The sequence below is a fragment of the Cynocephalus volans genome, chromosome 4 (assembly GCF_027409185.1).
Source record: "Cynocephalus volans isolate mCynVol1 chromosome 4, mCynVol1.pri, whole genome shotgun sequence".
Lineage (NCBI taxonomy): Eukaryota > Metazoa > Chordata > Mammalia > Dermoptera > Cynocephalidae > Cynocephalus > Cynocephalus volans.
In genome coordinates, this window is record NC_084463.1 from 62287568 (window position 1) to 62297573 (window position 10006).

Here is a 10006-nt window from a genome sequence, read left to right on the forward strand (position 1 = left end):
CTGCATAAAAGAAAGAAAGAAAAACTGTTGTATCCCATTTCCTTGAACATTCATGGAAATTTCAATAAAATAATAAAAAGATTGTTAATCTGCATAAAGAAAAAGAGTAAGAATGCAGAAGATAGAATATTAATGTTGTCAACCATGATTTGGAAGCTGAGGTCGCTGGAGGATAAAAGAAAGAAAGAAAAACTGCTGTATCCCATTTACTGGAACATTCATGGAAATTTCAATACAATAATAAAAAGATTGTTAATCTGCATAAAGAAAAAGAGTAAGAATGCAGAAGATAGAATATTAATGTTGTCAACCATGATGTGTAAACTGGGGGGGAGTGGGGGATAAAAGAAAGAAAGAAAAACAGTTGTATACCATTTCCTTGAACATTCATGTAAAGTTCAATAAAATAATAAAAAGATTGGTAATCTGCATAAAGAAAAAGAATAAGAATGCAGAAGATAGAATATTAATGTTGTCAACCATGATTTGGAAGGTGGGGGGTGGTGGGGGATAAAAGAAAGAAAGAAAAACTGTTGTATACAATTTCCTTGAACATTCATGGAAATTTCAATAAAATAATGAAAAGATTGTTAATCTGCATAAAGAAAAAGAGTAAGAATGCAGAAGATAGAATATTAATGTTGTCAACCATGATTTGGAAGCATGGGGAGTGGGGGATAAAAGAAAGAAAGAAAAACTGTTGTATCCCATTTCCTTGAACATTCATGGAAATTTCAATAAAATAATAAAAAGATAGTTCATCTGCATAAAGAAAAAGAGTAAGAATGCAGAAGATAGAATATTAATGTTGTCAACCATGATTTTGACGCTGGGGGGGTGGGGGATAAAAGAAAGAAAGAAAAACTGTTGTATCCCATTTCCTTGAACACTCATGGAAATTTCAATAAAGTAATAAAAAGATTGTTAATCTGCATAGAGAAAAAGTGTAAGAATGCAGAAGATGGAATATTAATGTTGTCAACCATGATTTGGAAGCTGGGGGGGTAGGGGGATGAAAGAAAGAAAGAAAAACTGTTGTATCATTTCCTTGAACATTCATGGAAATTTCAATACAATAATAAAAAGATTGTTAATCTGCATAAAGAAAAAGAGTAAGAATGCAGAAGATAGAAAATTAATGTTGTCAACCATGTTTTGGAAGCTGGGGGGTTCTGGGGGATAAAGGAAAGAAAGAAAAACTGTTGTATCCGATTTCCTTGAACATTCATGGAAATTTCAATAAAATAAGAAAAAGATTGTTAATCTGCATAAAGTAAAAGTGTAAGAATGCTGAAGATTGAATATTAATGTTGTCAACCATGATGTGGAAGATGGCGGGGGTGCTGGATAAAAGAAAGAAAGAAAAACTGTTGTATCCCATGTCCTTGAACATTCATGGAAATTTCAATAAAATAATAAAAAGATTGTTAATCTGTATAAAGAAAAAGTGTAAGAATGCAGAAGATAGAATATTAATGTTTTCAACCATGATTCGGAAGCTGGGGGGGAGTGGGGGATAAAAGAAAGAAAGAAAAACAGTTCTATACCATTTCCTTGAACATTCATGGAAAGTTCAATAAAATAATAAAAAGATTGTTAATCTGCATAAAGAAAAAGTGTAAGAATGCAGAACATTGAATATTAATATTGTCAACCACGATTTGGAAGCTGGGGGCATGGGGGATGACAGAAAGAAAGAAATAATGTTGTATCACATTTCCTTGAACATTCATGGAAATTTCAATAAAATAATAAATAGATTGTTAGTCTGCATAAAGAAAAAGTGGAAGAATGCAAAAGACAGAATATTAATGTTGTCAACCATGATTTGGAAGCTCGGGGGGGTGGGGGATAAAAGAAAGTAAGAAAAACTGTTGTATCCCATTTCCTTGAACATTCATGGAAATTTCAATAAAATAATAAAAAGATAGTTCATCTGCATAAAGAAAAAGAGTAAGAATGCAGAAGATAGAATATTAATGTTGTCAACCATGATTTAGAAGCTGCGGGCCATGGGGTATAAAAGAAAGAAAGAAAAACCGTTGTATCCAATATCCTTGAACATTCATGGAAATTTCAATAAAATAATAAAAAGATTGTTAATCTGCATAAATAAAGTGTAAGAATGCAGAAGATTGAATATTAATTTTGTCAACCACGATTTGGAAGCTGGGGGCGTGGGGGATAAAAGAAAGAAAGAAAAAATGTTGTATCCCATTTCCTTAGACATTCATGGAAATTTCAATAAAATGATAAATAGATTGTTATTTCAATAAAGAATAAGTGTAAGAATACAGAAGATTGAATATTAATGTTGTCAACCATGATTTGGAAGGTGGGGGTTGGTGGGGGATAAAAGAAAGAAAGAAAAACTGTTGTATACAATTTCCTTGAACATTCATGGAAATTTCAATAAAATAATGAAAAGATTGTTAATCTGCATAAAGAAAAAGAGTAAGAATGCAGAAGATTGAATATTAATGTTGTCAACCATGATTTGGAAGGTGGGGGTTGGTGGGGGATAAAAGAAAGAAAGAAAAACTGTTGTATACAATTTCCTTGAACATTCATGGAAATTTCAATAAAATAATGAAAAGATTGTTAATCTGCATAAAGTAAAAGTGTAAGAATGCAGACGATTGAATATTAATGTTGTCAACCATGATTTGGAAGATGGCAGGGGTGCTGCATAAAAGAAAGAAAGAAAAACTGTTGTATCCCATTTCCTTGAACATTCATGGAAATTTCAATAAAATAATAAAAAGATTGTTAATCTGCATAAAGAAAAAGAGTAAGAATGCAGAAGATAGAATATTAATGTTGTCAACCATGATTTGGAAGCTGAGGTCGCTGGAGGATAAAATAAAGAAAGAAAAACTGCTGCATCCCATTTACTGGAACATTCATGGAAATTTCAATACAATAATAAAAAGATTGTTAATCTGCATAAAGAAAAAGTGTAAGAATGCAGAACATTGAATATTAATATTGTCAACCACGATTTGGAAGCTGGGGGCATGGGGGATGACAGAAAGAAAGAAATAATGTTGTATCACATTTCCTTGAACATTCATGGAAATTTCAATAAAATAATAAATAGATTGTTAGTCTGCATAAAGAAAAAGTGGAAGAATGCAAAAGACAGAATATTAATGTTGTCAACCATGATTTGGAAGCTCGGGGGGGTGGGGGATAAAAGAAAGTAAGAAAAACTGTTGTATCCCATTTCCTTGAACATTCATGGAAATTTCAATAAAATAATAAAAAGATAGTTCATCTGCATAAAGAAAAAGAGTAAGAATGCAGAAGATAGAATATTAATGTTGTCAACCATGATTTAGAAGCTGCGGGCCATGGGGTATAAAAGAAAGAAAGAAAAACCGTTGTATCCAATATCCTTGAACATTCATGGAAATTTCAATAAAATAATAAAAAGATTGTTAATCTGCATAAAGTAAAGTGTAAGAATGCAGAAGATTGAATATTAATTTTGTCAACCACGATTTGGAAGCTGGGGGCGTGGGGGATAAAAGAAAGAAAGAAAAAATGTTGTATCCCATTTCCTTAGACATTCATGGAAATTTCAATAAAATGATAAATAGATTGTTATTTCAATAAAGAATAAGTGTAAGAATACAGAAGATTGAATATTAATGTTGTCAACCATGATTTGGAAGGTGGGGGTTGGTGGGGGATAAAAGAAAGAAAGAAAAACTGTTGTATACAATTTCCTTGAACATTCATGGAAATTTCAATAAAATAATGAAAAGATTGTTAATCTGCATAAAGAAAAAGAGTAAGAATGCAGAAGATTGAATATTAATGTTGTCAACCATGATTTGGAAGGTGGGGGTTGGTGGGGGATAAAAGAAAGAAAGAAAAACTGTTGTATACAATTTCCTTGAACATTCATGGAAATTTCAATAAAATAATGAAAAGATTGTTAATCTGCATAAAGTAAAAGTGTAAGAATGCAGACGATTGAATATTAATGTTGTCAACCATGATTTGGAAGATGGCAGGGGTGCTGCATAAAAGAAAGAAAGAAAAACTGTTGTATCCCATTTCCTTGAACATTCATGGAAATTTCAATAAAATAATGAAAAGATTGTTAATCTGCATAAAGTAAAAGTGTAAGAATGCAGACGATTGAATATTAATGTTGTCAACCATGATTTGGAAGATGGCAGGGGTGCTGCATAAAAGAAAGAAAGAGAAAATGTTGTATCCCATTTCCTTGAACATTCATGAAATTTCAATAAAATAATGACAAGATTGTTAAATGCATAAAGAAAAAGAGTGTGAAGGCAGAAGATAGAATATTATGTTGTCAACAATGATTTTTACGCTGGGGGGGTGGGGGATAAAAGAAAGAAAGAAAAACTGTTGCCTCCCATTTCCTTGAACATTCATGGAAATTTCAATAAAATAATAAAAAGATTGCTAATCTGCATAAAGAAAAAGTGTAAGAATGCAGAAGATGGAATATTAATGTTGTCAACCATGATTTGGAAGCCGGGGGTGTGGGGGATAAAAGAAAGAAAGAAAAACTGTTGTATCCCATTTCCTTGAACACTCATGGAAATTTCAATAAAGTAATAAAAAGATTGTTAATCTGCATAGAGAAAAAGTGTAAGAATGCAGAAGATGGAATATTAATGTTGTCAACCATGATTTGGAAGCTGGGGGGGTAGGGGGATGAAAGAAAGAAAGAAAAACTGTTGTATCATTTCCTTGAACATTCATGGAAATTTCAATACAATAATAAAAAGATTGTTAATCTGCATAAAGAAAAAGAGTAAGAATGCAGAAGATAGAAAATTAATGTTGTCAACCATGTTTTGGAAGCTGGGGGGTTCTGGGGGATAAAGGAAAGAAAGAAAATCTGTTGTATCCGATTTCCTTGAACATTCATGGAAATTTCAATAAAATAAGAAAAAGATTGTTAATCTGCATAAAGTAAAATTGTAAGAATGCTGAAGATTGAATATTAATGTTGTCAACCATGATTTGGAAGATGGCGGGGGTGCTGGATAAAAGAAAGAAAGAAAAACTGTTGTATCCCATGTCCTTGAACATTCATGGAAATTTCAATAAAATAATAAAAAGATTGTTAATCTGTATAAAGAAAAAGTGTAAGAATGCAGAAGATAGAATATTAATGTTTTCAACCATGATTCGGAAGCTGGGGGGGAGTGGGGGATAAAAGAAAGAAAGAAAAACAGTTCTATACCATTTCCTTGAACATTCATGGAAAGTTCAATAAAATAATAAAAAGATTGTTAATCTGCATAAAGAAAAAGTGTAAGAATGCAGAACATTGAATATTAATATTGTCAACCACGATTTGGAAGCTGGGGGCATGGGGGATGACAGAAAGAAAGAAAAACTGTTGTATCCCATTTCCTTGAACATTCATGGAAATTTCAATAAAATAATAAAAAGATTGTTAATCTGCATAAAGAAAAAGAGTAAGAATGCAGAAGATAGAATCTTAATGTTGTCAACCATGAATTGGAAGCTGGGGTCGCTGGAGGATAAAAGAAAGAAAGAAAAACTGCTGTATCCCATTTACTGGAACATTCATGGAAATTTCAATAAAATAATAAAAAGACTGTTAGTCTGCATAAAGAAAAAGAGTAAGAATGCAGAAGATAGAATATTAATGTTGCAACCATGATTTGTAAACTGGGGGGGAGTGGGGGATAAAAGAAAGAAAGAAAAACAGTTGTATACCATTTCCTTGAACATTCATGGAAAGTTCAATAAAATAATAAAAAGATTGGTAATCTGCATAAAGAAAAAGAATAAGAATGCAGAAGATAGAATATTAATGTTGACAACCATGATTTGGAAGGTGGGGGGTGGTGGGGGATAAAAGAAAGAAAGAAAAACTGTTGTATCCCATTTCCTTGAACATTCATGGAAATTTCAATAAAATAATAAAAAGATTGGTAATCTGCATAAAGAAAAAGAGTAAGAATTCAGAAGATAGAATATTAATGTTGTCAACCATGATTTGGAAGCTTGGGGAGTGGCGGATAAAAGAAAGAAAGAGAAAATGTTGTATCCCATTTCCTTGAACATTCATGAAATTTCAATAAAATAATGACAAGATTGTTAAATGCATAAAGAAAAAGAGTGTGAAGGCAGAAGATAGAATATTATGTTGTCAACAATGATTTTTACGCTGGGGGGGTGGGGGATAAAAGAAAGAAAGAAAAACTGTTGCCTCCCATTTCCTTGAACATTCATGGAAATTTCAATAAAATAATAAAAAGATTGCTAATCTGCATAAAGAAAAAGTGTAAGAATGCAGAAGATGGAATATTAATGTTGTCAACCATGATTTGGAAGCCGGGGGTGTGGGGGATAAAAGAAAGAAAGAAAAACTGTTGTATCCCATTTCCTTGAACACTCATGGAAATTTCAATAAAGTAATAAAAAGATTGTTAATCTGCATAGAGAAAAAGTGTAAGAATGCAGAAGATGGAATATTAATGTTGTCAACCATGATTTGGAAGCTGGGGGGGTAGGGGGATGAAAGAAAGAAAGAAAAACTGTTGTATCATTTCCTTGAACATTCATGGAAATTTCAATACAATAATAAAAAGATTGTTAATCTGCATAAAGAAAAAGAGTAAGAATGCAGAAGATAGAAAATTAATGTTGTCAACCATGTTTTGGAAGCTGGGGGGTTCTGGGGGATAAAGGAAAGAAAGAAAATCTGTTGTATCCGATTTCCTTGAACATTCATGGAAATTTCAATAAAATAAGAAAAAGATTGTTAATCTGCATAAAGTAAAATTGTAAGAATGCTGAATATTGAATATTAATGTTGTCAACCATGATTTGGAAGATGGCGGGGGTGCTGGATAAAAGAAAGAAAGAAAAACTGTTGTATCCGATGTCCTTGAACATTCATGGAAATTTCAATAAAATAATAAAAAGATTGTTAATCTGTATAAAGAAAAAGTGTAAGAATGCAGAAGATAGAATATTAATGTTTTCAACCATGATTCGGAAGCTGGGGGGGAGTGGGGGATAAAAGAAAGAAAGAAAAACAGTTCTATACCATTTCCTTGAACATTCATGGAAAGTTCAATAAAATAATAAAAAGATTGTTAATCTGCATAAAGAAAAAGTGTAAGAATGCAGAACATTGAATATTAATATTGTCAACCACGATTTGGAAGCTGGGGGCATGGGGGATGACAGAAAGAAAGAAAAACTGTTGTATCCCATTTCCTTGAACATTCATGGAAATTTCAATAAAATAATAAAAAGATTGTTAATCTGCATAAAGAAAAAGAGTAAGAATGCAGAAGATAGAATATTAATGTTGTCAACCATGATTTGGAAGCTGGGGGCGCTGGAGGATAAAAGAAAGAAAGAAAAACTGTTGTATCCCATTTACTGGAACATTCATGGCAATTTCAATACAATAATAAAAAGATTGTTAATCTGCATAAAGTAAAAGTGTAAGAATGCAGACGATTGAATATTAATGTTATCAACCATGATTTGGAAGATGGCAGGGGTGCTGCATAAAAGAAAGAAAGAAAAACTGTTGTATCCCATTTCCTTGAACATTCATGGAAATTTCAATAAAATAATAAAAAGATTGTTAATCTGCATAAAGAAAAAGAGTAAGAATGCAGAAGATAGAATATTAATGTTGTCAACCATGATTTGGAAGCTGAGGTCGCTGGAGGATAAAAGAAAGAAAGAAAAACTGCTGTATCCCATTTACTGGAACATTCATGGAAATTTCAATACAATAATAAAAAGATTGTTAATCTGCATAAAGAAAAAGAGTAAGAATGCAGAAGATAGAATATTAATGTTGTCAACCATGATGTGTAAACTGGGGGGGAGTGGGGGATAAAAGAAAGAAAGAAAAACAGTTGTATACCATTTCCTTGAACATTCATGTAAAGTTCAATAAAATAATAAAAAGATTGGTAATCTGCATAAAGAAAAAGAATAAGAATGCAGAAGATAGAATATTAATGTTGTCAACCATGATTTGGAAGGTGGGGGGTGGTGGGGGATAAAAGAAAGAAAGAAAAACTGTTGTATACAATTTCCTTGAACATTCATGGAAATTTCAATAAAATAATGAAAAGATTGTTAATCTGCATAAAGAAAAAGAGTAAGAATGCAGAAGATAGAATATTAATGTTGTCAACCATGATTTGGAAGCATGGGGAGTGGGGGATAAAAGAAAGAAAGAAAAACTGTTGTATCCCATTTCCTTGAACATTCATGGAAATTTCAATAAAATAATAAAAAGATAGTTCATCTGCATAAAGAAAAAGAGTAAGAATGCAGAAGATAGAATATTAATGTTGTCAACCATGATTTTGACGCTGGGGGGGTGGGGGATAAAAGAAAGAAAGAAAAACTGTTGTATCCCATTTCCTTGAACACTCATGGAAATTTCAATAAAGTAATAAAAAGATTGTTAATCTGCATAGAGAAAAAGTGTAAGAATGCAGAAGATGGAATATTAATGTTGTCAACCATGATTTGGAAGCTGGGGGGGTAGGGGGATGAAAGAAAGAAAGAAAAACTGTTGTATCATTTCCTTGAACATTCATGGAAATTTCAATGCAATAATAAAAAGATTGTTAATCTGCATAAATAAAAAGAGTAAGAATGCAGAAGATAGAAAATTAATGTTGTAAACCATGTTTTGGAAGCTGGGGGGTTCTGGGGGATAAAGGAAAGAAAGAAAAACTGTTGTATCCGATTTCCTTGAACATTCATGGAAATTTCAATAAAATAAGAAAAAGATTGTTAATCTGCATAAAGTAAAAGTGTAAGAATGCTGAAGATTGAATATTAATGTTGTCAACCATGATGTGGAAGATGGCGGGGGTGCTGGATAAAAGAAAGAAAGAAAAACTGTTAAATCCCATGTCCTTGAACATTCATGGAAATTTCAATAAAATAATAAAAAGATTGTTAATCTGTATAAAGAAAAAGTGTAAGAATGCAGAAGATAGAATATTAATGTTTTCAACCATGATTCGGAAGCTGGGGGGGAGTGGGGGATAAAAGAAAGAAAGAAAAACAGTTCTATACCATTTCCTTGAACATTCATGGAAAGTTCAATAAAATAATAAAAAGATTGTTAATCTGCATAAAGAAAAAGTGTAAGAATGCAGAACATTGAATATTAATATTGTCAACCACGATTTGGAAGCTGGGGGCATGGGGGATGACAGAAAGAAAGAAATAATGTTGTATCACATTTCCTTGAACATTCATGGAAATTTCAATAAAATAATAAATAGATTGTTAGTCTGCATAAAGAAAAAGTGGAAGAATGCAAAAGACAGAATATTAATGTTGTCAACCATGATTTGGAAGCTCGGGGGGGTGGGGGATAAAAGAAAGTAAGAAAAACTGTTGTATCCCATTTCCTTGAACATTCATGGAAATTTCAATAAAATAATAAAAAGATAGTTCATCTGCATAAAGAAAAAGAGTAAGAATGCAGAAGATAGAATATTAATGTTGTCAACCATGATTTAGAAGCTGCGGGCCATGGGGTATAAAAGAAAGAAAGAAAAACCGTTGTATCCAATATCCTTGAACATTCATGGAAATTTCAATAAAATAATAAAAAGATTGTTAATCTGCATAAAGTAAAGTGTAAGAATGCAGAAGATTGAATATTAATTTTGTCAACCACGATTTGGAAGCTGGGGGCGTGGGGGATAAAAGAAAGAAAGAAAAAATGTTGTATCCCATTTCCTTAGACATTCATGGAAATTTCAATAAAATGATAAATAGATTGTTATTTCAATAAAGAATAAGTGTAAGAATACAGAAGATTGAATATTAATGTTGTCAACCATGATTTGGAAGGTGGGGGTTGGTGGGGGATAAAAGAAAGAAAGAAAAACTGTTGTATACAATTTCCTTGAACATTCATGGAAATTTCAATAAAATAATGAAAAGATTGTTAATCTGCATAAAGAAAAAGAGTAAGAAT